We start from the raw sequence: 13471 nt of genomic DNA, 5'->3' as shown, positions 1-13471 counted from the left end.
CAAGTGTAGTTCGTGAAAGTGGTCACGTAGACAAGTAGTGATTCATTAGTTCATTCATGTTCATTTCTATCTATATTGTTGTTGGTTAATTTATATAGTGGTCATATCATATATGTACATAATGGAATTGTTATTGAATTTGTTCTGAGATTTTCTTTAATATACATTTTTTGGACCATATTTATTACTACATATTCATCGCATGCATATTTACGTGTAGACTTATCTTGGTCCTAAGAACAGGCTTCGAACTTCAAATAAATTAAAATGATTTCTCCGTGGGGGGATTAAATTAACTACTGCTCGAAACACGGTTCGAGCTCCACGCGTTATCTGAAGGAAATATGCCTTAGAGGCAATAATAAAGTTATTATTTATTTCCTTATATCATGATAAATGTTTATTATTCATGCTAGAATTGTATTAACCGGAAACATAATACATGTGTGAATACATAGACAAACAAAGTGTCACTAGTATGCCTCTACTTGACTAGCTCGTTAATCAAAGATGGTTATGTTTCCTAACCATGAACAAGGAGTTGTTATTTGATTAACGGGATCACATCATTAGGTGAATGATCTGATTGACATGACCCACTCCATTAGCTTAGCACCCGATCGTTTAGTATGTTGCTATTGCTTTCTTCATGACTTATACATGTTCCTATGACTATGAGATTATGCAACTCCCGTTTGCCGGAGGAACACTTTGTGTGCTACCAAACGTCACAACGTAAATGGGTGATTGTAAAGGTGCTCTACAGGTGTCTCCAAAGGTACATGTTGGGTTGGCGTATTTTGAGATTAGGATTTGTCACTCCGATTGTCGGAGAGGTATCTCTGGGCCCTCTCGGTAATGCACATCACATAAGACTTGCAAGCATTTCAACTAATGAGTTAGTTGCGAGATGATGTATTACGGAACGAGTAAAGAGACTTGCCGGTAACGAGATTGAACTAGGTATTGAGATACCGACGATCGAATCTCGGGCAAGCAACATACCGATGACAAAGGGAACAACGTATGTTGTTATGCGGTCTGACCGGTAAAGATCTTCGTAGAATATGTAGGAGCCAATATGAGCATCCAGGTTCCGCGATTGGTTATTGACCGGAGACGTGTCTCGGTCATGTCTACATTGTTCTCGAACCCGTAGGGTCCGCACGCTTAAGGTTTCGATGACAGTTATATTATGAGTTTATGAATTTTGATGTACCGAAGTTGTTTGGAGTCCCGGATGTGATCACGGACATGACGAGGAGTCTCGAAATGGTCGAGACATAAAGATTGATATATTGGATGGCTATATTCGGACACCGGAAGTGTTCCGGGTGATTTCGGAGAAAACCGGAGAGCCGGAGGGTTACCGGAACCCCCCGGGAGAAGTAATGGTCCATATGGGCCTTAGTGGAGAGAGATAGGGGCAGCCAAAGGTGGGCCGCGCGCCTCCTCCCCCTGGTCCGAATTGGACTAGGAGAAGGGGGTGGCGCCCCCCCTTTCCCTCTCCCTCCCCACTTCTTTCCCCCTCCTAGTAGGAGTCCTACTCCTACTAGGAGGAGGACTCCTCCTTGGCGCGCCTATAGGGCCGGCCTGCCTCCTCCCCTTGCTCCTTTATATATGGGGGCAGGGGGCACCCCTAGACACACAAGTTGATCCACGTGATCATATTCTTAGCCGTGTGCGGTGCCCCCTTCCACCATAGTCCTCGATAATATTGTAGCGGTGCTTAGGCGAAGCCCTGCGATGATAGTGCATCAAGATCGTCACCACGCCGTCGTGCTGACGGAACTCTTCCCCGACACTTTGTTGGATCGGAGTCCGGGGATCGTCATCGAGATGAACGTGTGCTAGAACTCGGAGGTCCTGTAGTTTCGGTGCTTGATCGGTCGGGCCGTGGAGACGTACGACTACATCAACCAAACGCTTCCGTTGTCGATCTACAAGGGTACGTAGATCACACTCTCCCCTCTCGTTGCTATGCATCACCATGATCTTGCGTGTGTGTAGGAATTTTTTTGAAATTACTACGTTCCCCAACACTGGCATCCGAGCCTAGGTTTTATATGTTGATGTTATATGCACGAGTAGAACACAAGTGAGTTGTGGGCGATATAAGTCATACTGCTTACCAGCATGTCATACTTTGGTTCGGAGGTATTGTTGGACGAAGCAGCCCGGACCGACATTACGCGTACGCTTATGCGAGACCGGTTCTCCCGACGTGCTTTGCACATAGGTGGCTTGCGGGTGACAGTTTCTCCAACTTTAGTTGAACCGAGTGTGGTTACGCCCGGTCCTTGCGAAGGTTAAAACAGCACCAACTTGACAAACTATCGTTGTGGTTTTGATGCGTAGGTAAGATTGGTTCTTTCTTAAGCCCGTAGCAGCCACGTAAAACTTGCAACAACAAAGTAGATGACGTCTAACTTGTTTTTGCAGGACATGTTGTGATGTGATATGGTCAAGACATGATGCTAAATTTCATTGTATGAGATTGTTTTGTAACCGAGTTATTGGCAACCGGCAGGAGCCATATGGTTGTCGCTTTATTGTATGCAATGCAATCGCGCTGTAATGCTTTACTTTATCACTAAGCGGTAGCGATAGTCGTGGAAGCATAAGATTGGCGAGATGACAACGATGCTACGATGGAGATCAAGGTGTCGCGCCGGTGACGATGGTGATCACAACGATGCTTCGAAGATGGAGATCACAAGCACAAGATGATGATGGTCATATCATATCACTTATATTGATTGCATGTGATGTTTATCTTTTATGCATCTTATCTTGCTTTGATTGACGGTAGCATTATAAGATGATCTCTCACTAATTATCAAGAAGTGTTCTCCCTGAGTATGCACCGTTGTGAAAGTTCTTCGTGCTGAGACACCACGTGATGATCGGGTGTGATAGGCTCTACATTCAAATACAACGGGTGCAAAACAGTTGCACACGCGGAATACTCAGGTTATACTTGACGAGCCAAGCATATACAGATATGGCCTCGGAACACGGAGACTGAAAGGTCGAGCGTGAATCATATAGTAGATATGATCAACATAGTGATGTTCACCAATGAAACTACTCCATCTCACGTTATGATCGGACATGGTTTAGTTGATTTGGATCACGTAGTCACTTAGAGGATTAGAGGGATGTCTATCTAAGTGGGAGTTCTTTAAGTAAATTAATTGAACCTAAATTTATCATGAAACTTAGTACCTGATAGTATCTTTCTTGTTTATGCTTGATTGTAGATAGATGGCTCGTGCTGTTGTTCCGTTGAATTTTAATACGTTCCTTGAGAAAGCAAAGTTGAAAGTTGAAAGATGATGGTAGCAATTACACGGACTGGGTCCGTAACTTGAGGATTATCCTCATTGCTGCACAGAAGAATTACGTCCTGGAAGCACCGCGGTGCCAGGCCTGCTGCTGGAGCAACACCAGATGTTATGAACGTCTGGCAGAGCAAAGCTGATGACTACTCGATAGTTCAGTGTGCCATGCTTTACGACTTAGAATCGGGACTTCAACGACGTTTTGAACGTCATGGAGCATATGAGATGTTCCAGGAGTTGAAGTTAATATTTCAAGCAAATGCCCGGATTGAGAGATATGAAGTCTCCAATAAGTTCTATAGCTGCAAGATGGAGGAGAACAGTTCTGTCAGTGAGCATATACTCAAAATGTCTGGGTATCATATCACTTGACTCAATTGGGAGTTAATCTTCCTATTGATAGTGTCATTGACAGAGTTCTTGAATCACTACCACCAAGCTACAAAAGCTTCATGATGAACTATAATATGCAAGGGATGAATAAGACAATTCCCGAGCTCTTCGCAATGCTAAAGGCAGCGGAGGTAGAAATCAAGAAGGAGCATCAAGTGTTGATGGTCAACAAGACCACCAGTTTCAAGAAAAAGGGTAAAGGGAAGAAGAAGGGGAACTTCAAGAGGAACAACAAACAAGTTGCTGCTCAGGAGAAGAAACCTAAGTCTAGACCTAAGCCTGAGACTGAGTGCTTCTACTGCAAACAGACTGGTCACTGGAAGCGGAACTGCCCCAAGTATTTGGCGGATAAGAAGGATGGCAAGGTGAACAAAGGTATATGTGATATACATGTTATTGATGTGTACCTTACTAAGCTCGCAGTAGCACCTGGGTATTTGATACTGGTTCTGTTGCTAATATTTGCAACTCGAAACAGGGACTACGGATTAAGCGAAGATGGCTAAGGACGAGGTGACGATGCGCGTGGGAAATGGTTCCAAAGTCGATGTGATCGCGGTCGGCACGCTACCTCTACATCTACCTTCGGGATTAGTATTAGACCTAAATAATTGTTATTTGGTGCCAGCGTTAAGCATGCACATTATATCTGATCTTGTTTGATGCGAGACGGTTATTCATGTTAAATCTGAGAATAATGGTTGTTCTATTATATGAGTAATATCTTTTATGGTCATGCACCCTTAAAGAGTGGTCTATTTTGTTAATCTCGATAGTAGTGACACACATATTCATAATGTTGAAACCAAAAGATGCAGAGTTGATAATGATAGTGCAACTTATTTGTGGCACTGCCGTTTGGGTCATATCGGTGTAAAGCGCATGAAGAAACTCCATACTGATGGGCTTTTGGAACCACTTGATTATGAATCACTTGGTACTTGCGAACCGTGCATTATGGGTAAGATGACAAAAACACCGTTCTCCGGTACTATGGAGAGAGCAACAGATTTGTTGGAAATCATACATACAGATGTATGTGGTCCGATGAATGTTGAGGCTCGTGGCGGATGTCGTTATTTTCTCACCTTCACAGACGACTTAAGAAGATATGGGTATATCTACTTAATGAAACATAAGTCTGAAACATTTGAAAAGTTCAAAGAATTTCAGAGTGAAGTTGAAAATCATTGTAACAAGAAAACGAAATTCCTGCGATCTGATCGTGGAGGAGAATATTTGAGTTACGAGTTTGGTGTACATTTGAAACAATGCGGAATAGTTTCGCAACTCACGCCACCCGGAACACCACAACCACAGCGTAAAACATCGTAATCGTACTTTACTAGATATGGTGCGATCTATGATGTCTCTTACGGATTTACCCCTATCATTTTGGGGATACGCTTAGAGACGACCGCATTCACGTTAAATAGGGCACCATCAAAATCCATTGAGACGACACCTTATGAACTATGGTTTGGCAAGAAACCAAAGTTGTCGTTTCTGAAAGTTTGGGGGTGCGATGCTTATGTGAAAAAGCTTCAACCTGATAAGCTCGAACCCAAATCAGAAAAATGTGTCTTCATAGGATATCCAAAGGAAACTATTGGATACACCTTCTATCACAGATCCGAAGGCAAGACATTCGTTGCTAAAAATGGAAACTTTCTAGAGAAGGAGTTTCTCTCGAAAGAAGTGAGTGGGAGGAAAGTAGAACTTGACGAGGTAACTGTACCTACTCCCTTATTGGAAAGTAGTACATCACAAAAACCGGTTCCTGTGACACATACACCAATTAGTGAGGAAGCTAATGATGATGACCATGAAACTTCAGAACAAGATACTACCGAACCTCGTAGATCAACCAGAGAAAGATCCGCGCCAGAGTGGTACGGTAATCCAGTTCTGGAAGTCATGCTACTAGACCATGACGAACCTACGAACTATGAAGAAGCGATGATGAGCCCAGATTCCGCAAAATGACTTGAAGCCATGAAATCTGAGATGGAATCCATGTATGAGAACAAAGTATGGACTTTGGTTGACTTGCCCGATGATCGACAAGCAATCGAGAACAAATGGATCTTCAAGAAGAAGACAGACACAAACGGTAATATTACTGTCTACAAAGCTCGACTTGTCGCAAAAGGTTTTCGACAAGTTCAAGGATTGACTACGATGAGACCTTCTCACCCGTAGCGATGCTTAAGTCCGTCCGAATCATGTTAGCAATTGCCGCATTTTATGATTATGAAATTTGGCAAATGGATGTAAAGACTGCATTCCTGAATGGATTTCTGGAAGAAGAGTTGTATATGATGCAACCTGAAGGTTTTATCGATCCAAAGGGAGCTAACAAAGTGATCAAGCTCCAGGATCCATTTATGGACTGGTGCAAGCATCTCGGAGTTGGAATAAACGTTTTGATAGTGTGATCAAAGCATATGGTTTTATACAGACTTTTGGAGAAGCCTGTATTTACAAGAAAGTGAGTGGGAGCTCTGTAGCATTTCTAATATTATATGTGGATGACATATTGCTAATTGGAAATGATATAGAATTTCTGGACAACATAAAAGGATACTTGAATAAAAGTTTTTCAATGAAAGACCTCGGTGAAGCTGCTTACATATTAGGCATCAAGATCTATAGAGATAGATCAAGAAGCTTAATTGGACTTCCACAAAACACATACCTTGACAAAGTTTTGAAGAAGTTCAAAATGGATCAAGCAAAGAAAGGATTCTTGCCTGTGTTACAAGGTGTGAAATTGAGTAAGACTCAATGCCCGACCACTGCAGAAGATAGAGAGAAAATGAAAGTGTTCCCTATGCATCAGCCATAGGATCTATCATGTATGAAATGCTATGTACCAGACCTGATGTGTGCCTTGCTATAAGTCTAGTAGGGAGGTACCAAAGTAATCCAGGAATGGATCACTGGACAGCGGTCAAGAACATCCTGAAATACCTGAAAAGGACCAAGGATATGTTTCTCGTATATGGAGGTGACAAAGAGCTCACCGTAAAAGGTTACGTTGATGCAAGCTTTGACACTGATCCGGACGATTCTAAATCGCAAACCGGATACATGTTTATATTAAACGGTGGAGCTGTCAGTTGGAGCAGTTCAAAACAGAGCGTTGTGGCGGGATCTACATGTGAAGCGGAGTACATTACTGCTTTGGAAGCAGCGAATGAAGGAGTCTGGATGAAGGAGTTCATATCCGATCTAGGTGTCATACCTAGTGCATCGGGTCCAATGAAAATCTTTTGTGACAATACTGGTGCAATTGCCTTGGCAAAGGAATCCAGATTTCACAAGAGAACCAAGCACATCAAGAGACGCTTCAATTCCATCCGGGATCTAGTCCAGATGGGAGACATAGAGATTTGCAAGATACATACGGATCTGAATGTTGCAGACCCATTAACTAAGCCTCTTCCACGAGCAAAACATGATCAGCACCAAGGCTCCATGGGTGTTAAAATCATTACTGTGTAATCTATATTATTGACTCTAGTGCAAGTGGGAGACTGAAGGAAATATGCCCTAGAGGCAATAATAAAGTTATTATTTATTTCCTATATCATGATAAATGTTTATTATTCATGCTAGAATTATATTAACCGGAAACATAATACATGTGTGAATACATAGACAAACAAAGTGTCACTAGTATGCCTCTACTTGACTAGCTCATTAATCAAAGATGGTTAAGTTTCCTAACCATAAACAGGAGTTGTTATTTGATCAACGGGATCACATCATTAGGTGAATGATCTGATTGACATGACCCATTCCATTAGCTTAGCACCCGATCGTTTAGTATGTAGCTATTGCTTTCTTCATGACTTATACATGTTCCTATGACTATGAGATTATGCAACTCCCGTTTGCCGGAGGAACACTTTGTGTGCTACCAAACGTCACAACGTAAATGGGTGATTGTAAAGGTGCTCTACAGGTGTCTCCAAAGGTACATGTTGGGTTGGCGTATTTTGAGATTAGGATTTGTCACTCCGATTGTCGGAGAGGTATCTCTGGGCCCTCTCGGTAATGCACATCACATAAGCCTTGCAAGCATTGCAACTAATGAGTTAGTTGCAAGATGATGTATTACGGAACGAGTAAAGAGACTTGCCGGTAACGAGATTTAACTAGGTATTGAGATACCGACGATCGAATCTCGGGCAAGTAACATACCGATGACAAAGGGAACAACGTATGTTGTTATGCGGTCTGACCGATAAAGATCTTCATAGAATATGTAGGAGCCAATATGAGCATCCAGGTTCCGCTATTGGTTATTGACCGGAGACGTGTCTCGGTCATGTCTACATTGTTCTCGAACCCGTAGGGTCCGCACGCTTAAGGTTTCGATGACAGTTGTATTATGAGTTTATGAGTTTTGATGTACCGAAGTTAGTTCGGAGTCCCGGATGTGATCACGGACATGACGAGGAGTCTCGAAATGGTCGAGACATAAAGATTGATATATTGGACGGCTATATTCAGACACCAGAAGTGTTCCGGGTGATTTCGGAGAAAACCGGAGAGCCGGAGGGTTACCGGAACCCCCCCGGGAGAAGTAATGGGCCATATGGGCCTTAGTGGAGAGAGAGAGGGGCAGCCAAAGGTGGGCCGCGCGCCTCCTCCCCCTGGTCCGAATTGGACTAGGAGAAGGGAGTGGCGCCCCCCCTTTCCCTCTCCCTCCCCACTTCTTTCCCCCTCCTAGTAGGAGTCCTACTCCTACTAGGAGGAGGACTCCTCCTTGGCGCGCCTATAGGACCGGCCTGCCTCCTCCCCTTGCTCCTTTATATACGGGGGCAGGGGGCACCCCTAGACACACAAGTTGATCCACGTGATCATATTCTTAGCCATGTGCGGTGTCCCCTTCCACCATAGTCCTCGATAATATTGTAGCGGTGCTTAGGCGAAGCCCTGCGACGGTAGTGCATCAAGATCGTCACCACGCCATCGTGCTGACGGAACTCTTCCCCGACACTTTGCTGGATCGGAGACCGGGGATCATCATCGAGCTGAACGTGTGCTAGAACTCGGAGGTGCCGTAGTTTCGGTACTTGATCGGTCGGGCCGTGGAGACGTACGACTACATCAACCAAACGCTTCCGTTGTCGATCTACAAGGGTACGTAGATCACACTCTCCCCTCTCATTGCTATGCATCACCATGATCTTGCGTGTGCGTAGGAATTTTTTTGAAATTACTACGTTCCCCAACATTATCAACTAGCATTACTATCCTGGAAATTTCAGCGAGTCGTAGTTACTACCTCCGTCTCAAAATATAAGATGTTTTTGTAGGAGAGTTGGTAGTATTTGAGATGACGAGATTTATTCGTGGCTACACTAGAATGGCTTGACAAGTGGAGTAAGGGATAGACTATTTGTAAGTCGTTTGGATTTTTTTCCAAGTTTCTTTTTCATTTGTGCTATTAGTGTTTTTCTGTATATACACATGAGGTTTGCACACTTTCTCCCATGAAAAATCTAACATATATTTACCTTTTCCACAGAGCTAACAAACTAAGAAAAGGATTTTCGATGTCCACTAGTGTTCGACCCCTGTCACTCAAACTCCCCTATTTGGGTCTCTACAACTACCACTTGCGAAGAAATTAGTTGCATGACACCACGCGCCATCTCTGTTCTCATGTTACGATTTATTTCTTTTATGTTTTCTTACATTTGTGACCCACTAGTTCACCACACCGACTGCACCTCTATTTGACCCACCACTAGTCATGTCAACTGCAACGGGCCAAGGGGGACATATCTGACCAAAACTTCTGCAGTGGGGCCCGACGGGATGGGACAGAGGCACCGCTCTGCAGCGTCATGGCCTCTACACGAAGCGGCGCTTCCCCCAACCCTGCTCTCTCTCTCCATCTCTCTCTCTCTCTCTCTCTCTCTCTTTGTGTGTGTATGTGTGCCTCCCTTCCCCTGTAGCCTCGTAGCCACTCCGCCGCTTGCCCTAGCCCTCGCTTAGTTCATCATGATGCCGCCCGTCCCTAATCCACGTGCATGGGTCATCAATGCGTCATGGCCCAACGCCGAGCGCCACGTCTCGCCACCCCGCTCACGTCCTGAAAGTGCAAAAGGTTTAGTTGTAGCCTTTCCGAAGGAGTATCGATCCCATAGGGAGCACAGGAAATGGTCTCTATGACACCTGTGGAGATGGCACCGGCATGAAGGCTAGAGCGGTGCGGTGATATGTCTCCAACGTATCTATAATTTTTTATTGTTCCATGCTATTATATTATCTATCTTGGATGTTTTATATGCATTTATATGCTATTTTACAAGATTTTTGGGACTAACCTATTAACCTAGAGCCCAGTGCCACTTTTTGTTTTTCCTTGTTTTTGAGTTTCGCAGAAAAGGAATATCAAACAGAGTCCAAATGAGCTGAAAATTTACGGTGATTTTTTATGGACCAGAAGAAGCCCTCGAAGCAAAAGAGTTGGGCCAGAAGAGCCACGAGGCCTCCACAAGGGTGGAGGGCGCGCCCTCCGTCCTTGTCGTCTCCTCATGGACCCCCTGACTTGTTCTCGACGCCAAAAATTCCTATAAATATAGAAACCCCCAGAAATAAACCTAGATCAGGAGTTCCGCCGCCGCAAGCCTCTGTAGCCACGAAAAACCAATCGGGAGCCCGTTCCGGCACCCTGCCGGAGGGGGAAACCATCACAGGTGGCCATCTTCATCATCCCAGCGCTCTCCATGACGGGGAGGGAGTAGTTCATCCTCGGGGCTGAGGGTGTGTACTAGTAGCTATGTGTTTGATCTCTCTCTCTCTCTCTTGTGTTCTTGATATGGCATGATCTTGATGTACCGCGAGCTTTCCTATTATAGTTGGATCTGATGATGTTTCTTCCCCTCTACCTTCATGTAATGAATTGAGTTTTCCCTTTGAAGTTATCTTATCGGATTGAGTCTTTAAGTATTTGAGAACACTTGATGTATCTCTTGCATGTGCTTATCTGTGGTGATAATGGGATATTCACGTGATCTACTTGATGTATGTTTTGGTGATCAACTTGTGGGTTATGTGACCTTGTGAACTTATGCATAGGGGTTGGCACACATTTTCTTCTTGACTCTCTGGTAGAAATTTTGGGTCACTCTTTGAAGTTCTTTGTGTTGGTTCGAATAGATGAATCGGAGATTGTGTGATGTATATCGTATAATCAAACCCGCGGATACTTGTGGTGACATTGGAGTATCTAGGTGACATTAGGGTTTTGGTTGATGTGTGTCTTAAGGTGTTATTTTAGTACGAACTCTAGGGATGTTTGTGAAACTTATAGGAATAGCCCAATAGATCGGTTAGAAAGAATAACTTTGAGGTGGTTTCGTACCCTACAATAATCTCTTCATTTATTCTCCGCTATTAGTGACTTTGGAGTGACTCTTTGTTGCATGTTGAGGGATTTTTATATGATCTAATTATGTTATCATTGTTGAGAGAACCTGCACTAGTGAAAGTATGAACCCCAGGCCTTGTTTCTAAGCAGTGCAATATGGTTTTTGCTCACTTTTTTTACTAGTTACCTTACTGTTTTTATATTTTCAGATTACAAAAGCCTATACTACCATCCATATTGCACTTGTATCGCCATCTCTTCGCCGAACTAGTGCACCTATACAATTTACCATTGTATTGGGTGTGTTGGGGACACAAGAGACTCTTTGTTATTTGGTTGCAGGGTTGTTTGAGAGAGACCATCTTCATCCTACGCCTCCCACAGATTGATAAACCTTAGGTCATCCACTTGAGGGAAATTTGCTACTGTCCTACAAAACTCTACGCTTGGAGGCCCAACATGAGTCTACAAGAAGAAGGTTGCGTAGTAGACATCATGCGGTGGTATAGCCTCCTCTTCCTTCTACTTGTCTTGGCTCTTCTTCGATGGTGGAGGTGGTCTTCGAGCAACACGGGATATGAAGATGGTGATATGAGCTTTATTGTCGGTAGCTAGGGTTGGATGTGTATATATCGGAGGCCTTCTCGGGGCTCCTCCGTTGATGTAGCTTCCCCCCTTTGATCAAAGGGCTCTACATGAGCCAAATCCAATCCTAATAGTCAGGGGAACAAACATGGATGAAATCCATGAAGAATTGAGTGAGATCTGGGCGATGTCGCAACTTTCTCGGCCTGGTATGACCGAACCCGGTCGTACCCGACGCCGTCTTTCTCTCTGGACCCCTTTAGTATTTTGGCCACCATTTTCGCATACAAACTCTGATTTTGACGTTTTTCATCTCGTTGGAGTCGTATGTATGACGCTGATGAACCTACAGTATTGTATATTCAATTTGGGAACTTTAAAAAATTGTCATATTTGATACTCCAAAATGCCCAAATCTGGTGCCAACCTTGGCCTTTTCATTGCGTTTGGTGCATGGTTTCTCCAAAACACCTAAAGACGCAACAAAACAAATGAAAAACTACAAACTATGCGATGCGCACAATGAAAAGAGTATAAACTGGAAATCATGCATAATGGACATGTAATTGGCTCAATGGGACATGATATATGGAGATAATATGCAACCAATGAGCCTCAAAGGGTGTATAAAATAGAGGCATCAAACATCACGGGTAGCGTTGCAGTTGCAGTGGAGACAAATAGGCAGCTGGAGCCGGTCAAAGGTTGCATCTCCCAGTGGTGCGTGGGTGGCTGCGCAACTTAAAACCCCCAACAGGACGCTGGGAGGGAGAAGGGGAAATTTCCCTCCCATGCTGGCTCTTGTGGTATGGAACAACCTCCATATGTGAAACAATCATTTGTTGTTAAGACTTATTAATCATACATATTTTCGGACAACAAACTCTTTATATTTTTTTGATACGTGAAATAGTAATTATGACGTTAATCAATAATACCACAAATCAAGTTACACAATCAAGTATTACAAGCACACCTCGTGTTTTGTCAAAGCATACATGTATACCAGGTATAAAACATTGAGTTCTTTACGAAAAAGTTAGTTTATGCCCATTAGAGTGGCAAACCGAAACTTACTAGGTCCTACAAATGTCAATTTGTCTTATAGATTTATTATATACTAACCACATGAATATAGATTCTTATTTACTACTCCTTTATCACTTAATTAGCGTAAAAACAATAAATAAAGATGGAAGTCTGAGGTGTATTGCTTGTCGAAGACCATATGGATTGTTTAAATGAAATCAGAGAGGAAGACCTCTCTTTTGCTGGAAAAAACATTCATTTTTATGTGTACAGTAATGTCTCATAAATTAAGTCAAACAAAAAATAGATCCATTTTTCTTCCATTTGTGCAACAAAAATAATTTGATAATCAATACCACCAAATATATATTTATTGTATATGTTTGCCTGAGAAATCTATAATACATAAATAGTTGATCCACACTAAGTCTAATTCTCTCAACATGCAGCCCCCCACATCATCAAATATGACACGTCATCATTCACTAGAACTATTTTGTAGCACATGCATACCACAATTTAATTGTTCCATCTCCAATAGTCCAATGTACATGCATACTCTTTGTTCACATATAATTACATTTGAAAATAATAACTTTCGATTAGATCATTGTTAAGGCATATCTCTCTCGATGTAGTTTTGGTGATTCATGACAACAGGTTTGCGGACTAACCATGTGCTTTGAGCATTTCAGAGATTCATCCTTTGGCACGAGATGATTTCTTT

This window comes from Triticum urartu, chromosome 5 (assembly GCF_003073215.2).
Source record: "Triticum urartu cultivar G1812 chromosome 5, Tu2.1, whole genome shotgun sequence".
NCBI lineage: Eukaryota > Viridiplantae > Streptophyta > Magnoliopsida > Poales > Poaceae > Triticum > Triticum urartu.
The sequence above is the reverse complement of the archived record's forward strand: the minus strand, read 5'-3'. Positions refer to the sequence as shown.